The following is a 21576-nucleotide window of genomic DNA, read 5'->3' as shown; positions in this document are numbered from 1 at the left end:
ATGGCATGGCTTTGGAAGCTTTGAATGGGCTAATTGACATCATTTGAGTCAATTGGAGGTGTACCTGTGGATGTATTTCAAGGCCTACCTTCAAACTCAGTGCCTCTTCGCTTGACATCACGGGAAAATCAAAAGAAATCAGCCAAGACCTCAACAATTGTAGACCTCCACAAGTCTTGTTCGTCCTTGGGAACAATTTCCAAATGCCTGAAGGTACCATGTGCATCTGAACAAACAATAGTACGCAAGTATAAACATCATGGGACCACGCAGCTGTCATATCGCTCAGGACAAGGTTTGATTTGCAAAAGGTGCAAATCAATCCCAGAATAACATCAAAGGACCTTGTGAAGATGCTGGAGGAAACAGGAACAAAAGTATATATATCCACAGTAAAACAAGTCCTATCTCGACATAACCTGAAAGGCCGCTCAGCAAGGAAGAAGTCACTGCTCCAAAACTGCCATAAAAAAGCCAGACTACGGTTTGCAACTGCACATGGGGAGAAAGATCGCACTTTTCGGAGAAATGTCCTCTGGTCTGATTAAACAAAAATAGAACGGCTTGCCCATAATGACCATCGTTACGTTTGGAGGAAAAAGGGGGACGCTTGCAAGCCGAAGAACACCATCCCAACCGTGAAGCACATGGGTGGCAGCATCATGTTGTGGGGGTGCTTTGCTGCAGGAGGGACTGGTACACTTCACAAAATAGATGGCATCATGAGGACAATTATGTGGATATATTGAAGCAACATCTCAAGACATCAGTCAGGAAGTTAAAGCTTGGTTGCAAATGGGTCTTCCAAATGGACAATGACCCCAAGCATACTTTCAAAGTTGTTGCAAAATGGCTTAAGGACAACAAAGTCAAGGTATTGGAGTGGCCGTCACAAAGTCCTGAACTCAATCCTATAGAAGATTTATGGGCAGAACTGAAAAAGTGTGCACGAGCAAGGAGGCCTACAAACCTTACTCAGTTACACCAGCTCTGTCAGGAGGAATGGCCCAACATTAACCCAACTTATTGTGGGAAGCTTGTGGAAGGCTACCCGAAACGTTTGACCCAAGTTAAACAATTTAAAGGCAATGCTACCAAATACTAATTGAGTGTATGTAAACTTCTGACCCACTGGGAATGTGATGAAAGAAATAAAAGCATGAAATAAATAATTCTCTACTATTATTCTGACATTTCACATTCTTAAAATAAAGTGGTGATTCTAACTGACCTAAGATAGGGAATTTTTACAAGGATTAAATGTTAGAAATTGTGAAAACTGAGTTTAAATATATTTGGTTAAGGTGTATGAAAACCCTTTTTCAATTATGTTAGCACAGCTGAAAACTGTTGCCCTGATTAAAGCAATAAAACTGAGTATCTGGAGCATCAGCATTTCTGGGTTTGATTACAGGCTCAAAATGGCCAGAAACAAATAACTTTGATCTGAAACTTGTCAGTCTATTCTTGTTCTGAGAAATGAAGACTATTCCATTTGAGAAATGAGCCGTTTCAAGCAACAATAGTCATTCCGACCATTAGCAATGTCTACACTATATTTCGGATTTATTTTATATTTGAATTGACAAAAAAATTTGCTTTTCTTTCAAAAACATGGACATTTCTAAGTGACCCCAAACGTTTGAACGTAGTGTATAAATCTGTACTAGGAAATCTGCAACTCCACTGGACACCTTATTTCAAATGCTTACGTTTTTGGAGTTGAAGACAACAAATCCAAATTATATAGGTGATAACCAAATTGCGAGCGTGGGGAAATTTGATTGGTACTATTTGTGAATCTTTAATCCACTTGTTGATGTTTTCAAGAGAATGTGATTGACTACGAATGACTGTGCTTATTAAACATGTGTTTTTCAATTGTGCCTCCTATAAATTAAAAAAACATGTCATCATTTGCATTTCATTTGGTCTACTTGATTAGAAATGTGGAACCATAGATTACTTTGGAAAATTGACATTTAAAGTTTGCCCTGGCCCTTACACAAATTAATTTTTTTTTAAATAATAGGTTTAAAGGGGAAATCAGTAGTTGCTGCATCTGTTTTTCAAATGATAAATGAATGATATGCACCTATTGATTCTTGAAGAGTAGAACTTATAAATGCCTCATGAGCTTGTGAACTCAAGAGCTGTCATACCCCATCAGAACCCAAAATGTAAGCTTGTTTTACTCCAATGTTTGTAAACAAAGTAAATGCAAAAAAACTCTGTATAGCCTCAAAACATGGTTGAAACTATGTTCATCATGGATGGTCAGTCCTTGCATCCTTAGCTCTGTCTATGAATTTGATAGTGGTTACATTTCTCCAGCCTCATCCCTCTGCTTTTTATCAAAATGGGTAGAGAGGCGCTTTGTTATTGTTTCAACTGCTGATTGCCGCTTTAAACGCTTGATTACAATTAAATAACATGTCTCAGTTGTTGTAATGCAGTGTTGCATTCATATTTACTTTATGCTGAAATAGTAAATATTGCATCACACAAAAGGTAATTTGAAGGTATTATTTCAGACTTTAATTTGAATATTTATATACTCTTCCACTCAACCAAGCACTGCAGATTGTGCGTGGCTACCTTTGGCCTTGTCTAAAGAGAGATATGTTACCTCAAGGCAGACAAACTCAGTCTTTGCCTCACCAGACATCAGCAATAGTTTGAAGAGCAGGGCTCTGAGTTGGTCAGGCAGATATGATTATTGAATGTCTCTGACTGTCATGTTTGACATTTTGGAGCGAGTCATTGGCATTTGTCTCTCCGGAAGGCTCACCCTGGCACTTCATACATCATTTAGAGCCACTCGAAGGAAAATGAGAAGGGAAAAGTTTATATATCTGCAGAGACAGATGAACATCGCTTATTGGAGTGCATACTCAATCCTTTTTGTTCCCTTGGCTTGGGTTGGGTGGCTGCATGGCTCATGTTGCCAAATGGTTGTTTGACAGCGATGCAGACACTTCCTGCTGACCTGATTTAAACCTAACTGACTCTCTGGGTTTAAGGTTTGAACTTTTCATTCAACAGAAAGAAAAATGTAAATGTCCTATTAAAATGCTGGAGGTGGTTAACAACGCAAGGAGACAACATGTCTGGATAAAAATAATGAGATGAAGAGCAAGCATGAATAACCATTTGGATTGTGTTCCCAATCAATGAAAGTCTGAATTGCAATATTACAAAAGACATTAAATAATTCCTGAGGTGATTTGTGGATAAACTATGGCCAAGCCTGTGACAATACAGACACACACAGTGGCTCCTAGTTGGAATGGTTTGCCAAATATACAAACCTTAAAAGTGTGTGTGTGTGTGTGTGTGTGTGTGTGTGTGTGTGTGTGTGTGTGTGTGTGTGTGTGTGTGTGTGTGTGTGTGTGTGTGTGTGTGTGTGTGTGTACGTGTGTGTGTGTGTGTGTACGTGTGTGTGTGTGTGTACGTGTGTGTGTGTGTGTGTGTGTGTGTGTGTGTGTGTGTGTGTGTGTGTGTGTGTGTGTGTGTGTGTGTGTGTGTGTGTGTGTGTGTACGTGTGTGTGTGTGTACGTGTGTGTGTGTGTGTGTTCTTTGAATACATTTATTTTCTTTAACTTGGACAACCTTTATATTCCCGGCTTATTTTCTCAAAATGTTGATATGGGGCATAAATGGGGGGATTTGTTCTAATTACACAAAAAACAAATGTTGATGACATGCTTTGTTTAAATGGTTTTGCATATAGCCTCAATCAGCTGACCCGAATGAGGTAAAGTTGACACTTTAAATAAAATTGGAAATAGAGATACAGTGTAGGATTGGTTGAAATTGGAGCAAAGAAATGTCTGGTGACAATTGAAATGTTAGCTGAAGTCGTCACAAATACACTAGTCATCTGTAATTGAAACCCTCCTCATTTGGTGTTGTGTTTCTAGTTTATTCATGATTTTGTTAACTTAAAAAGAGTATCAATAACCAAAGACATTTTTCTGTGATTTTAGCAGTACATGAAAGGGACTATTCAGAGATTCTCTGTTGGTAAATATTCTATTTGGGTGATTCACCAACATTAAAATAAATGGGCAAAAAATAAAAAATAAAAATAAAATAAAAAAATAAATAAATGGGCAAATATCTTACAAAAACCTGTCACAAACCTCCCAAAAACTGTCAAACAATTATTCATATACTCATCCAAGTATAAATCTATTCAATCTGTTCACTAACAGGCAAGGTCTATAGGCACTATAATGTCGGCATTGTTGTGAGTCAAAGTCTGGAAAACTAGGCAGGGCAAATCAATGTGTTCACATAGGCCTATAGTAGTTGTTGAGCTGTATTGTGGCCACACTGAACCACAGTAACATTCCTATGCCTGTGGAGGGCAGCATTTAACCATTATTTTCAACAACAGTATTTATTCAGCGTCTCACCACAATACATACAAAGACTACACAACATATTATTTTTTATTTAAGTGTGTATAATTACTGTAATCTATCTCATTGCTATTGAAATATAGAAAAGGTAATTGTTCACATTTAGTATTTTACTGTATATTATTTTACACAATTTTACCATCCAATGGCCTTCAAAAAACCGCAATGCCTTTATGATAGACTTTCATTGAGGTAACACTAGTCAGGCTGTTACTGACAGTCGAAGCTCTAAGGAGGTTGCTCTGAACTGAAAATGCACTGAAATTGACCCAGAAGTTAAAGAAGTCTCTCGTCACAATGAGGGAACATTGTGGTGAAACGGGGTCAATGGGCCTCTTTAGCCTCCTCTTCCATGGAAAATGGCCACTGTCAAGCTCCTTAAATTAGTAGATGCTCAGCGTTCATACAGAAAACAAGGCAAGCACCAAGATGAATGGTGCTAGGTGGTAGAATTTGGCAATAAAGCAACATTTTCTCAGTTTTGTCTCATATACAGTACCAGTCAAAAGTTTGAACACACCAACTTATTCAAGTTAATTTGTGTAATTTCTGTCGTTCTTAATGCGTTTGAACCAACCAGTTGTGTTGTGACAAGTTAAGGGTGGTATACAGGAGATAGCCCTATTTGGTGAAAGACCAAGTCCATATTATGGGAAGAACAGCTCAAATAAGTAAAGAAATACGATTGTCCATTATTACCGTTAGACATGAAGGTCAGTCAATACGGAAAATTTCAGTTTCTTTAAGTGCAGTCACAAAAACCATGAAGTGCTGTGATGAAACTGGCTCTCATGAGGACCACCACAGGAAAGGAAGACCCAGACTTACCTCTGGTGCAGAGGATAAGTTAGAGTTACCAGCCTCAGATTGGAGCCCAAATAAATGCATCACAGAGTTCAAGTAACAGACACATCTCAACATGCACTCTTCAGAGGAGAATGTGTGAATCAGGCCTTCATGGTCAAATTGTTGCAAAGAAATCACTACTAAAGGACACCAATATGGAGAAGAGACTTGCTTGTGCCAAGAAACATGAGCAATGGACATTAGAGAGGTGAAAATCTGTCCTTAAGTCTGATGAGTCCAAATTTGAGATTTTTGGTTCTAACCGCCGTGTCTTTGTGAGATGCCAGTGATTTATTTAGAATTTAAGCCACACCTAACCACCATTGGCTACCACTGCATTCTGCAGCGATATGCCATCCCATCTGGTTTGCGATTTGAGCTTGTTTTTCAACAGGACAATAACCCAACACACCTCCAGGCGGTGTAAGGGCTATTTGCCCTTACACCGCCTGGAGGGCTGCATCTGATGACCTGGCCTCCACAATCACCCGACCTCAACCCAATTGAGATGGTTTGGGATGAGTTGGATTGCAGAGTGAAGGAAAAGCAGGCAACAAATGCTCAGAATATGTGGGAACTCTTTCAAGACTGTTGGAAAAGCATTCCTCATGAAGCTGGTTGAAAGAATGCCAATGGTGTGTAAAACTGTCATTAAGGCAACAGATGTTTACTTTGAAGAATCTCAAATCTCAAATATATTTTGATTTGTTGAGCACTTTTTTGGTTACCACGTGATTCCATATGAGATATTTGATATTTTTGATGTCTTCACTATTATTCTACAATTTAGAAAATAGTCAAAATAAAGAAAAACCCTTGAATGAGTAGGTGTGTCCAAACTTTTGACTGACACTGTATGTCTCGACCATCAACCATGTACAGTAGCACTAAACCTAAAATGAATTCCCATTGTGCCTTTTGAACTATAATATAACAACGAATTAATCAAAGTCAATGAAACGTTTGGAAGGCAAGTACACACTCAGCCAAATACTCAGGTGTAGCTAAACAGCAGCCAAGTCCACATATTCTTGTACCATTGCAGTGGAGGCTTCTGAGGGGAGCTCATAATAATGTGTTTGATGTGTTTGATACCATTCCATTGACTCCGCTCCAGTCATTACCATGAACCTGTTCTCCCCAGTGAAGATGCCACCAACCTCTTGTGGTACAATGATAATATCAAACAATCACATCTTATGTGAAACCCTGTTGAAACCATATATTTGAAAACTATGTTTTACTACAGCCATTGCATTTGAGCCTAGGTTGGTTTGCATTGCATCAAACATTTACTTTAATGTGCAAACGTCAAAGAAACCACATGTCAATCTTTTAAAGAGTCACTGTTTAGTTGAATTCTTTAATGTGCTGTCCATTTAATTATTTTGTGGCTCATTTTTCTTTCAGGTCACTCGGACTCTTGATGTTGCTCGAGATGTGAGGAGGAGAAGAGAGATGGACACTATTTGTTCAGCTGGAACTTCTGAATCTGTGAAGATACAAATTGCATTTAGCAAATAAAACTGTTGCTTATCTTACTTACCTTCCTAGAAAGTCGAGTTAAACATCTATATATCAAACTTAACTGAATTTGCCTGCTGTGGAGAATATAGCCATCGTCGCTTCAACAAGAGCTTGTCTAGGTTTTGTTGGATCAGGAGTTGGAGAGGACGGCCTGTTCCAAGCAAGCTGAAAACCTCCTTTGTGACCGTGAACATGCTTCTGTTGCATGCAGGGAATTTTCCGCAATGGATAAAAAATAGGCATCAGCCTTGGAATTATTGTTTCAGGGGGTCTCGAGCATTTCCATATGTCTCAAGCATTTCTTGTCTTGCTCTTCAGGGTGCAGTCCCTGCTCAACAACATGAGATTGGATGATGTGAATCAATGCTAGACACAGGAGCGAATGGGTTTTCCAACATTTGTTGGAGGACTCAGTACAATGGCCGTCTTAAATACAGATGGATGTGTGACCTGTACACTGCCTGCTGTGTAGACCCTCCACCGTGTACAGTAGCATTAAACCTACAAGAGAGAATGGTCTCTCTTTCACCAGAGTTATGTCTTTCAGACGCTGCTTTTGCTCTGAGTTTGTCAGGCTATATGTCTGATTTAAGCAGAGGCTTTTTGAGGTGGAACACCATATTTTGATTTATTACATTTTGCAAGCTATAGGCCAATGCATTGCCCAAGTACTGCTATAAACCAATTTGATATCAGTGGATGATGTAGATCGAATCGTTCACGTATGTCTGTTCTCCTCAGATGATGTGTGCAAAAATGATGAGGCAAAATATGCCATTTAGATTTATTATTGAAGTCATGATTTAAGGTTCACTGAGTTTGATTTCCATTCAACATTCAGTAGGTTAAATATCAAATCAAGGTCTTTCTTTTCAAACAAAATAACAACAACACCATGCATATAGCAAAGTGTTATAATAAAGGTAGTATAGTAATACTGCTCCTCTACCCACATTTAGGGCCAACCTCCCTATTCAACCCACTACATTCAGTTTTAAAGGTTGAATGTGAACAGATATGTTTGGTCACCTTTTCCCTCTTCCATCTGGCTCTTTTAAGCTCGTAGGCTTTTGTTTTCCAGCCTTGACTGTCTGGAGTCAGGAAACAGACACCAGACATCATCCCTGGTTTGTCCTTCCGTCTCTACTGCCCTCACACTACTCTGGCACAGAACACTGACGTTTACTGAAAACACACTAAGGGTTGTTCCTACTTCCTAGTCCTACCCTTTCCTCTGCAGCTGTTTTGGCTGACTGACTTGTTATGAAGTTGAGCAGGGAGCCACGAACCAGTCCCCTCTTCCCTAATGAGCAAAGTGTCCCGTGGAACATGCTGGTGACAGCACGGCACCCTCCCTCGGTTTCAAAGCCAGGGAGCTGTAGGGACCAAAGTCAGCTCTGCTTTGAGACACTTTAAAAGGTTTCCCTGGTGCTTGGATTGAAGAATGAAGAAAGTGAGAGAAAGAGAGAGAGAGAGAGAGAGAGAGAGAGAGAGTGGGGAGGGGGTGTGTATGAGCTGGACTAGACATGGAACCAACTGTCATCATCAGAATCCCCATCTCCCATCAGCCCTCCACTTAAGAAGGGAAATAAAGAAAGAGACAGACACGGAAGCCCTCAGCGTGTGCGCAGCACCTCCCAGCACACAGGGCGAGCAGAAGCCAGCGCGGCCTGTTCAAAGGGACTCTGCTGCTTCACAGATGCCCTTCAACTGAACACCTCCAGTTCAGCTGTGTGCTGCTGCCGCATTTGACAAGCAGCAGGCTCTCTAGTTAAAGCACTGTCAAATTAGATGTACAAAACAAACTGTGTGTCAGCTAGGCGTCGCTGGTGTGACGGTGTACTGGGCCATGTGTGTGTGTGCTCACGCTTATGTGTGTGTGCTTGTGTGTTTAATTTGGATCGGAGCGGGAGAGAGGCACACGGGGAGTGGCACTGGGGAAGCGTGTCTAATGAGGGGGAGAGCAGTGCCTGTGTCTGACAGCCAACCAGTGTGGGACTCTCAAAAGCCACAAGCCACACAGGCCCAGGCACAAGCTAGCAGCCTTTTGATACTGCCTCACGCCTTGTCGTCCAGCCTCCTGTCGACATGGACTGTCTTTGTGTGTTTTTGTTTTATTCCATGCAACCTCTAGGTTATAGGTTTCATACGGTTACAAACACAGGGGCACAAAATACAGTTATTCTCATTGTTAAATGAATGTGATAATTATCAACGGTGAGTAATGAAACACTATTTTGTAGAGTATGAATACAATACAATCTGAGTCCCTATGGGAATTTCATGCAGTTTTATAGAGTGATTGTAGGTTAATAAAATAATTGAGAATCATATCATATAACCCATTTAAGTTTATTTGAATAGTCATCTTAATAATCCACATTTTCACTTACACTATTCTCTCTATCTTATTATATAATCTTCTCATGAGAGGTAAACACACGGTAGGCCAACACTCTTCCATTAGTATTCGTCCTATGCAGAGGCAAACAGTATGAATTACACTATGATAATGCAGTAGTTAATGGAAATAAATATCAATGATAAATGGCTTCATGCTTATGTAAAGCCAGTTTCCCTGTGGGCTGGGTGGAACTCCATATATGCGTCCCAAATGGCACCCTATTCCCTTCCCTTTATAGTGCACTTTGGACCAAGGGCAATTGAGCTCTGGGCAAAAGTAATGCACTATAAAGGGGATAGGATGCCATTTGGGACACATCCAGCCCATGTAAATAAAGAGGACCTTTGCTTTCCTTGGAGAACCAACGGTCATGGCAGCATCATCATAATCCTCCTCCATGTGCTTTAGGAGGTGGGAGGAGTGTTTAACTTTGCTCTCATTAGTAAAATGTTATGATTTATGCAGTTGCCGGCAGACTAATATCTTTAGAATTTTGGCTAGAAGCCGATTCATCTTTAAGAGTGATGAGGGGAGGTTGCTCTCTATGCAAAACACATTCAAGCTAAATGAGGAGTCTATTACTCAAATGTGGCTGATAATCCGTTAGCTAGAACCCACTAACTAAGCAGATTTAGAAATGACACGGCGATGATAGCCCCACCTCTGAAGTGCAGTACATGAACTCAACTTTCCCCCACCCCCACAATTTCCCCTGACACACACCACTTATCTGCATACAGTACAAGCTCACTTTATATAATTCATTCTCTCTCCTCGTCCCCTGTACCCGTTGTGTGGAAAATGCACCAGGGACTCTTGATGTGCCTGTGTTGGTGTGAGCATGACCTATACATCATGGCTTGATTAACATACAAGGCTTCATCTATCTTTCATCTAACCTGGTCCTCCTAGTCTCTCAGCTACTCCGCCAAGAATTCCCATCCTGCTTTTAGTCTCCGCTGCTCTCCTCTTTTCCGGTTGTAAGAATCCTTAAATGTAACTACTAATACATTTAATATGGTTCATTGGTATTCCCCGTATAGACCTGACAAGTATAATGTTTTATTTTTCATTACATTGTAATTTAGTTCCCTTTGAAACATGATGTTGTTTTCTGGAGAGAAAGAAAAAAAAGCTCAACATAAAATAGAAGACAGATTTTTAATGTTTTCATCATTATAATTGAATGGAGAGAATACAGCTTAAGAAAAATATAACAACACAGCCAAATAAATAACATGGAACAATTAATTGTAACACAGAGAAACTGCAGAAGGGAGACAGGTGTTGTTGTCTGCAGCCTCTGAAGTAATAACTGGGTTCTTGGCATGAAGAGATGGTGGGAAAAAATAGAGAACAAAAATATGTACTCTATCTTTGGGGAGGAAATTGCACTGTGGGTGGATCAATTTGGCTTTGTTCCCCAGGAAAGGAGAATCCTGTCACAAGGGCCCATCTGAATTAGTCAACACTGTACTTTTGTCTTATTAATTGTAATAAGTTCATTACATTTCTTCTACCTTACAAAATGAGTGATACCTAGAGGTGGATTATGGTAGTTTTTCCTCTTCTGTGATTTACCTCTTTAAAATGGACAGAAAACCATGATGTCATGCAGTTTTCTAAACATCATTACTTTCTTATGTTCCTCTATCGTCAGTGCCTTTATTTAAGCATTTTCAGTTGTTCCTTTTGAACAATACTATAATAATGAATCAACTAAAGCCAATGAAACATTTGGAAGGCAAGTACACACTCAGCCAAATACTCAGGTGTAGCTATACAGCGGCCAAGAGACAAGTGCACAGGACTTATTGTACCATGATAATATCAAACAATCATAATCTTACATAACAGAATTTGCAGCTCAATCATTTTAATCATGACACTGTTCAGATAAGTGCTTTCTCATAAAGTTCAGCTGCAATGCGTAATTTGGCAGCTATCTGAAAGTGTATTGTGGCATATTCCAGCTACAGCGGGCATGCAGTCAGCAGGACTCCTGCTCTGAGCCTTGGATGTCCACTCCACACCAGCCAAATGATCAAGGCAACACTAAAGCGCCGCAAACCTGCAAAATGGCCGACCTATACAAGGCAGGTCTTGTTTTGAATGGTCGTTTGGTACTAATTAATGGACTAGGGCCCATTCCTGGCTCCGAATGAAACACCAACGGTATGAATTAAACATGGTGCATCCTTCATCCTGGCACTGCAAACTCAGGGAGACAAAACAGTGTGGAATGCCGGTGACCACGGCTGCCATTGAGGGCTAAATACATCACGGAGTGCACTTCACTTCACCCTATCCCCCGAGCATAAATTGCTATCGGCACGGTTGCCAGTGGCATTAGCACCCAACAGGATCAGCTTAGCTGACAAAAGTTAATTTGCACTAATGATGCTTTATTCTCCCCATTACATTAAATCATATTGTTCCTCCCTATTCACTGTCCGCTGTGTGCGTGCCAGCTAGGCAAGCATGGTTCTTTCCTTCCTGCTACAATGTCATTTAAATAATATACATTTTATCTGGAAAATATTACAGCTCAATTACCTGATCCCTGGCCAACCCCTCTACACTGTAGTAGAGTCAGTGTTGCTATTGCCATTGCTGGACCTTACAGTTCATGATCCAACGTTAGAATTAGCTGGTCCACCCATTACGGACACATTGACTTGAATGGGGATTCCCGTTCTAGTGACTCTATTTCTACGGATCCAACAAGGCCTTACTTAAGCACAGGGGTGGTTTATTACTGTGATGGTTTTTACTGGCCAATTTCATGGTTTACCAGCAAACTACCAGCTTTTTGGTAACTTTCAAGGAATATATGGAATATTATCAGATGACATCTAGTGGGGGTTTTGGGAACTTCAGATTATCACAGGTGTCGACAATGATCTCTGGCCCTCTGTGCATCCTTATCACATGTCATTGTAAAATAGAATGACAAAGCTGTAAAACATTATCTTAAATGCAAACCATCAACTTAGTGAATACCAATGGATGTTAAATATGAGGGTTTAAGCACGAAATATCCTTTATATATTTTTATAAACTTGTATTTATTTGACTATGTCAATATGTCTTTGTTGTGAAAGTTTCTGAGCCAAACTCATTGTAATTGTGAAAAATACAATACGTTTGAAGAGTTGCAGAGTTAATTGGAAATGAAGCCTTTGTTGATCAGATGCTTTTTTCATTGATTGGGTTACTCCGGTACCACACAGCAAGCGGTACCGGAGCGCCAAGTCTAGGACCAAAAGGCTCCTCAACAGCTTCTACCCCCAAGCCATGAGACTGCTGAACAATTCATAAAAAGCTTCTACCCCCTCTTGTAGACTGCTGCTACTCGCTGTTTGTTTGTTATCTATGCATAGTCACTTCGCCCCCACACCTACATGTACAGATTACCTCAACTAACCTGTACCCCCGCACACTGACTCGGTACCGGTGCCCCCTGTATATAGCATCGTTATTGTTATTGTTATTCTGTTACTTTTTATTATTACTTTTTATTTTAGCCTACTTGGTAAATATTTTCTTCTTCTTGAACTGCACTGTTGGTTAAGGGCTTGTAAGTAAGCATTTCACGGTAAAGTCTACACTTGTTGTATTCGCGCATGTGGCAAATAAAGTTTTATTTGACTGTATATGAATAAAAATAAATTCAAGTATAAATGACCAAAGTTACCATAGATTGCCACAGATTACATGTCAATTACCAAAATTATAGAAGATTCAGGTAACTTTGATAAATTATCGGTAGCTTTGCAACCCTACTTAAACGTTTGGATTGCAGTCTTGTGTATAGAAATATACGTGACACATTTTCTTCGTAAGTTTAATCCCGGGCTCCAATAGTCGATTCAGGGGACTTTGACACTGTCTCCACTTCCTCTCTGAACCTACAAGTTACCTCAGGAGGAGAGAAACATAACCCTTCCAATTTGAGGGAAAACACATAATAACATTTCAATAATTATATGAATCTCTCATCAGGCATTTCCCCCTATAGCAGCATTACAAAGGACTGGTGGAAAGAGAATATTGTGGAGCTACTGTTCTCTATTTCCTTCTGAAACCTTTGTTAGATATTGTAAATGAACAAGTAATTACTAGTACTGCAGTTTGATTTTGAGAGAGAACATGTTTACACATGGGCACTATATGCACTTAAAATGTTTCATGATCCAACACCAAAATGTCTTATTTATGATGTATGCTTAAATGGGGGATTATGCAGTAGTCATTGAGCCTAGTAACGAATAGAGTTAGCATTAATGAACACATTAAGGCTTGCTTTTGAGATTGTAAAATGGTATTTTACACCCTTTCTAAACATTTGCTTTATCTCCCTACAGTCCCTATCCATCCTATAGTATAGCATCATTTCCTTTCTACAGGAAAAAGTTGAGTGCACCTAGTCTGAGTACACAGGCCTACCATCACATCAACTCTAACTTCATCGTCATTAACGTCTGATTAATGAAATAAATGGTTTTAGTCCGAAACATTGCAGTACACTCTGCAGCACATTCGTTAGAAGTCATTTTGCAATTGGTTTAGTATTATGGATGCTGCATAGGCTATGAAATCTGTTCGAAATAATAGGCAATAGTCATTTGTTATCTTTAATTGTTCTCCAGGAGAGGCTTTTAGTACAGATGACATATGAATCTATTAGAAAACTTTGCTTTCCCATTTAGACAAAACAGACATGAACAATTCCATTTGGACTGTTTTCAGGACCATGTTGGATTACAGTGTGTGTGGTGGGGGTTTAAAGAGCCTCTCTATTTCATGGTAACATTTGAGGACAACGTAGGGAAAGAGATTAGAAAGATGTGGCTTTTTATATCTCCAGTACCATGGTGATATGAAGGACAAAGTGGATTAAGCTTTGACGTGACCTTTCAGAACAAGGTCTGTTGTTGTGCAGCTCATAAACCTATCTGCTTGAATACAAGCATGCTCCCACTTTCAAAAGGAGGTTTTGTGGAAATTACATTCTTGGCCATGATTCAACTTTTTCTTTGTTAAGACTCTGGACTGGAGTACAAGTGTTACTTTGCTGCTATGTCTTATATGTTAAACGTATTTCAACATTAGTTGACTAACTGTGTCTGTGTACTTGTATGATACTTGTATTTTTTTATATACAGTATTGCACAAACTATCCATTGATGGAACAACAGAGATTTTCGGGAATCTTAATCAAGTACAGGACATTCTACACAGTGAACGTTTAGGGTTAGTTGAGTAAAAAAAAAACATGTATATATGTATATATGGTTGTGTTCCAAATGGCACCCAATTCCCTATATAGTGCACTTATTTTCTTTTGTATTTTTTATTTATTAATTTTACCCCTTTTTTCTCCCCAATTTTGTGGTATCCAATTGTTTTAGTAGCTACTATCTTGTCTCATCGCTAAAACTCCCGTAGGGCTCGGGAGAGACGAAGGTTGAAAGTCATGCGTCCTCCGATACACAACCCAACCAAGCCGCACTGATTCTTAACACAGCGCCATCCAACCTGGAAGCCAGCCGCACCAATGTGTCGGAGGAAACACCGTGCACCTGGCAACCTTGGTTAGCGCGCACTGTGCCCAGCCCGCCACAGGAGTCGCTGGTGCGAGATGAGACAAGGACATCCCTACCAGCCAAACCCTCCCTAACCCGGACGACGCTGGGCCAATTGTGCGTCGCCCCACGGACCTCTCGGTCGCGGCCGGTTACAACAGAGCCTGGGCGCAAACCCAGAGTCTCTGGTGGCACAGCTGGCGCTGCAGTACAGCGCCCTTAAACACTGCGCCACCCGGGAGGTATAGTGCACTACTTTTGACTAGTACTGGGCATAAGGCACACGGTGCCATTTGGGACTTAACCTATGTCTGCAGCTCTGAAATGCATCCTATTTTTTCCCCCATCCTATAGGCAGCAACATAAAGTTTGATGTCACCAATAAGACAGTAATCCAGTTGTCCATTAGTGGCATACAGTTGGACTGGGGGCCAAGGATATCTGACATACAGTGGAACTGGGGCCAAGGATATCTGACATACAGTGGAACTGGGGCCAAGGATATCTGACATGCAGTGGAACTGGGGCCAAGGATATCTGACATACAGTGGAACTGGGGCCAAGGATATCTGACATACAGTGGAGCTGGGGCCAAGGATGTCTGACATACAGTGGAACTGGGGCCAAGGATATCTGACATACAGTGGAACTGGGGCCAAGGATATCTGACATACAGTGGAACTGGGACCAAGGATAACTGACATACAGTGGAACTGGGGCCAAGGATATCTGACATACAGTGGAACTGGGGCCAAGGATATCTGACATACAGTGGAACTGGGACCAAGGATAACTGACATACAGTGGAACTGGGGCCAATGATATCTGACATACAGTGGAGCTGGGGCCAAGGATATCTGACATACTGTTGGACTGGGGCCAAGGATATCTGACATACAGTGGAACTGGGACCAAGGATATCTGACATACAGTGGAACTGGGGCCAAGGATATCTGACATGCAGTGGAACTGGGGCCAATGATATCTGACATACAGTGGAACTGGGGCCAAGGATATCTGACATGCAGTTGGAATGTGGCCAAGGATATCTGACATACAGTGGAACTGGGGCCAAGGATATCTGACATACAGTGGAGCTGGGGCCAAGGATATCTGACATACAGTGGAACTGGGACCAAGTATAACTGACATACAGTGGAACTGGGGCCAATGATATCTGACATACAGTGGAACTGGGGCCAAGGATATCTGACATACAGTGGAACTGGGGCCAAGGATATCTGACATACAGTGGAACTGGGACCAAGTATAACTGACATACAGTGGAGCTGGGGCCAAGGATATCTGACGTACAGTGGAACTGGGGCCAATGATATCTGACATACAGTGGAACTGGGGCCAAGGATATCTGACATACAGTGGAACTGGGACCAAGTATAACTGACATACAGTGGAGCTGGGGCCAAGGATATCTGACATACAGTGGAGCTGGGGCCAAGGATATCTGACATACAGTGGAACTGGGACCAAGTATAACTGACATACAGTGGAACTGGGGCCAATGATAACTGACATACAGTGGAGCTGGGGCCAAGGATATCTGACATACAGTGGAACTGGGACCAAGTATAACTGACATACAGTGGAACTGGGGCCAATGATAACTGACATACAGTGGAGCTGGGGCCAAGGATATCTGACATACAGTGGAACTGGGACCAAGTATAACTGACATACAGTGGAACTGGGGCCAATGATATCTGACATACAGTGGAACTGGGGCCAAGGATATCTGACATACTGTACAGTGGAACTGGGGCCAAGGATATCTGACATACAGTGGAACTGGGGCCAAGGATATCTGACATACAGTTGGACTGGGGCAAAGGATATCTGACATACAGTTGGACTGGGGGCCAAGGATGTCTGACATACAGTTGGACTGGGGGCCAAGGATATCTGACATACAGTGGAACTGGGGCCAAGGATATCTGACATACAGTGGAACTGGGGCCAAGGATATCTGACATACAGTGGAACTGGGGCCAAGGATATCTGACATACAGTGGAACTGGGGCCAATGATATCTGACATACAGTGGAACTGGGGCCAAGGATATCTGACATACTGTTGGACTGGGGCCAAGGATATCTGACATACTGTACAGTGGAACTGGGGCCAAGGATATCTGACATACAGTTGGACTGGGGGCCAAGGATATCTGACATACAGTTGGACTGGGGCCAAGGATATCTGACATACTGTACAGTGGAACTGGGGCCAAGGATATCTGACATACAGTGGAACTGGGGCCAAGGATATCTGACATACAGTGGAACTGGGGCCAAGGATATCTGACATACAGTGGAACTGGGGCCAAGGATATCTGACATACAGTGGAACTGGGGCCAATGATATCTGACATACAGTGGAACTGGGGCCAAGGATATCTGACATACTGTACAGTGGACCTGGGGCCAAGGATATCTGACATACAGTGGAACTGGGGCCAAGGATATCTGACATACTGTACAGTGGACCTGGGGCCAAGGATATCTGACATACAGTGGAACTGGGGCCAAGGATATCTGACATACTGTACAGTGGACCTGGGGCCAAGGATATCTGACATACAGTGGAACTGGGGCCAAGGATATCTGACATACTGTACAGTGGACCTGGGGCCAAGGATATCTGACATACAATGGAACTGGGGCCAAGGATATCTGACATACTGTACAGTGGACCTGGGGCCAAGGATATCCGACATACAATGGAACTGGGGCCAAGGATATCTGACATACAGTATCTATGAAAGCAAAAGGTCACGAGCTGCTGGATGATGGCTCAACAGTTCAAATGACAAGCCCATTATCAGTTCCTGCCTTGACATCTGCCCCAAAATCATGGCCATATCGAGCTTGACATTTTGCTTCTTAAATCTGAGACAGTCTCTCTCCAGTATGAATTTGATGTTTGTTGAAGGTCTATCCTTTCTTATTCTCTGTAACAACACTCATGATGAATGGTTGGAAATATTCCAGTCAGATGTTATTAGTCCTATTCAGAAAGCTCTCTTTGGTCTGGGAGTCAGTTACCACAGAGCCTTTTCTCTGGTATTTTTATAGAAGAGATGCACACACAATTATGTGTATCTTAGCCTTGTATAAACGTTTTCAGGGTTCTGCTCTTAAAAACATTAGCTTGATTGTCACGGATCCCTCCGGTACTGTTGCTCATTCCGTGCAACCGTTTCAGAGGTCTAAGTCATCGGCCTCTAGGAACTGAACTGTGTCATTACGCACACCTTGTCCCCATATTCTCCCTTGATTAGTAATTGTACAAATGTACCCTTTGTTTCTCCATTGTCTTGTCAATTGTTGTTACAATGTCCGTTGGTAGTGTGAGTACATGTGCTGTGTTGTTTTGGCTTTTGTGCCACTTGTATTATGCAGATGATTACGGGTTTCGTCCCGTGTGGAATCATTGTGTGGGTGTATGTTATGGGTCTCGTCCCGTGTGGAATCATTGTGTGGGTGTATGTTATGGGTCTCGTCCCGTGTGGAATCATTGTGTGGGTGTATGTTAAGGGTCTCGTCCCGTGTGGAATCATTGTGTGGGTGTATGTTACGGGTCTCGTCCCGTGTGGAATCATTGTGTGGGTGTATGTTACGGGTCTCGTCCCGTGTGGAATCATTGTGTGGGTGTATGTTACGGGTCTCGTCCCGTGTGGAATCATTGTGTGGGTGTATGTTACGGGTCTCGTCCCGTGTGGAATCATTGTGTGGGTGTATGTTACGGGTCTCGTCCCGTGTGGAATCATTGTGTGGGTGTATGTTATGGGTCTCGTCCCGTGTGGAATCATTGTGCGGGTGTATGTTATGGGTCTCGTCCCGTGTGGAATCATTGTGTGGGTGTATGTTACGGGTCTCGTCCCGTGTGGAATCATTGTGTGGGTGTATGTTACGGGTCTCGCCCCGGTGTGTTTATTTGAAGTACTGCTCGCTCTTTCGTTTGGGTTTAACCCTGTGTTTTGTATACGTGTTTGTTTGGTTTTCGTCCCCTTGCCTTTACATGGCACGCTGTAATTTGGGTCAAGAAAAAACCCTATTACGCATTCCTGTGCCTGTCTCCCGATCCCTTTATACCAACGTGACATTGATAGCCTACATATTTAGGCATGGGCGCAACTTGGGTTTTAGAAGTGGGGGGGCATCTTTTTAAAAAAAAAAATTTTTTTTTTTTTATTCAGTCGGATAAACACTCCAAACAGCCAGTCCGACCGTTCATTGGCATGGTCCTAAACGGTCCTAAAGCACACCGTTGCCTCGAACATGTCCCCCCGTCCCCAGTGAAAGTTGGGGACGGTATTAAGGCATCACATGATTTGAAGTCAAATAAGACACAGTTACATTAACCGTTAACACCATTTGCTCTAGAATCTCTTGGCTCTTGACACCCAAGGAGTTAAGTAGTCTTCTGCATGGGCGGCGTGAAGGAAACATAATAAAGGTAATTTACTGCAAGGCAAATTCCATAGCTAAAGGGTTCTTATGTTAAATAGCTCCGTGACCTTTAGTGGCTGATTTCATAAGGAAGGCACAATCAGATTAGTCCAGGGAGAAAAAGGTCAAGCGCATTCACAGTTGTGGCCGTTCAGCTCGGCCAGGTAGAGATTATTTCAAAGTGGCATCCCGGAAAGAACCTATTGGCTCCAAGTGAGGGGACAGTTAACCTTTGTGGCCCCAAAATCTGTTTGCATAAAGGGCAACATCACAACATGGTTCGCATATTCTCGTCTTTATGTGCTCAATGGATACCTGGCTGAAAGCACCGTCATCCTCAGTGATTCCCTTTAAGAATATTTGTCTTGGTCTTTGTGTTTTATTAATGAGCTTAGAAGATGGCTTTATTGAATTCTATCGACAAACCAGACGCTGGCTATCCTCAAACCTTATCACGTTGTCTGTCTCCCCAGTCTCCACCACCTCAAGTCTTGCCATGATTGTATCCTGCTACCACTGGACTTTAAATTACATGTCATTCTATTATACTCATCCCTCTGACACCTCTCGGGTGTCCCTTTTACACCAAAATCAAGTCACACATAACCTGTAAATTGCTGAGGGGCACTAATCGTGGTTCTGGGAGAGATGGAGAATGGCCTGTTTAATCTAAGTGAAGGGCAGAGGCAGCAGACACAGTGGATGCACCCCAAATGGTGCCCTATTCCCTATGTAGTGCACTACTTCTGACCAGAGCCCTATGGACCCTGGACCCTGGTCAAAAGTACTGCGCTATATAATGTATAGGATGCCATTTGAGAAGCATCCACACAGTGGCTGTGCAGGGGGACGACGCAATTGGTCGCCACAGTACAGATGACATTAACTCTGAGTTTATCTCTGCTCCCTCACTTTCAGACATATCTCTACACCCCTTTTAGGCACGTCTCAGAGTTTTTCTCTAACTTCTTTGTAATTGTACGAAATCGGACACAGCGCTGTTGGGAGGATATTGATTCTAAACGAACATGATACATAATATGTAATGCCGTTTTAATGCCTTCTATCAAACCTTAGTGTAATGTGAGACTTTCCACAGGCATGTATAACAGCTCACTGGTACTTCATAACAGTCCATAATGCATAAAGAAATGCACAGACGACGGCTCCTTACAACATGTGCTTTCATAATGCACTATTGACAGGTGAAACCAAACATTCTCTATCAGACTGACCCATGCAGTGCTGAGGTACTAACAAGGAAATAACACACAGCATTACAAACAGTATGACGAGGCGACAAAGATGTTCAGGTAAAGATGAAAAATGTTTAGGGATGCTGCTCCAATTTGTACAGGAATCGTATTCCACAGCCTTCAGTGTGTGTGTGTGTGTGTGTGTGTGTGTGTGTGTGTGTGTGTGTGTGCGTGTCGGTGTGTATGTGTCAGTGTGTGCACTATGTGTGTGTCTCTACGAGTGCGGCACATCTGTATATGTGTAGTGGAGGAGGCAGTTTGTCTTCCATGTGAATCCACAGTGCGAGGCCTGTCAGTGGGTTTTACAGCGCTCCCATTAAGGGCCTGACATGGTTAATGCTGATTGCGTAGGGCGCAGCGAGGACCTGACAGTAACGGTGTGCTGAATGACGGAGATGATGTTAACAAGCTGGAAGAAGCGATCGGGGCCCTTGTTTACAATGTGGGGGTGCTAAACCTGTCTAGAAGATAGGAGATAACCACCTTCCAGTAATGCTGCCTGCCTGCCTGTCTGCCTGTGCCTGCCTGCCTGCCTGCCTAGCCTGCCTGGCGCACACCCCGAGAAAGAGCAGCATAGCAGGATAATTAGGATGCCGGAAAACATCTGAATATGATTCTTTCTCCTCAGAAACAGTGGGTACCTTGGATAAAACTGAGGTGCCGTTGGATACAAAGTAAGGTGTGTGGTGCCCTTCTCTGTTCAAATCAGATCAGGCTTTGTGACTGTCAAAGCAGGAGGGTTGCTATAGATCAAAGATGTTTTTGAACCCTTACAAACCAATGTTGAATCTAAAGATAGGTTTGGACACATTTGAAGCATGTCTGATTGTTTTTCTGTACCTTGATAGTGTTGCCCTATCTTGGATCAAAACAGAAGGATGAAGGAAAACTACCACACACAAATTAAACATAGTAGGTGACACTTTCTACCTGTTGGCCAAGTTTAGTCTGCTAAAATGGGCCTAATTTCGATGATGATCAAGGGACAACATGCTCAAAAACAATTACTGCTGAGAACTCACGTTCCAAATGAAGCTGTAAGGCCATTGCATACATAAGTCC

Source organism: Oncorhynchus masou, chromosome 17 (genome assembly GCF_036934945.1).
Source record: "Oncorhynchus masou masou isolate Uvic2021 chromosome 17, UVic_Omas_1.1, whole genome shotgun sequence".
NCBI classification, from domain to species: domain Eukaryota; kingdom Metazoa; phylum Chordata; class Actinopteri; order Salmoniformes; family Salmonidae; genus Oncorhynchus; species Oncorhynchus masou.
Note: the sequence above shows the minus strand (reverse complement) of the source record.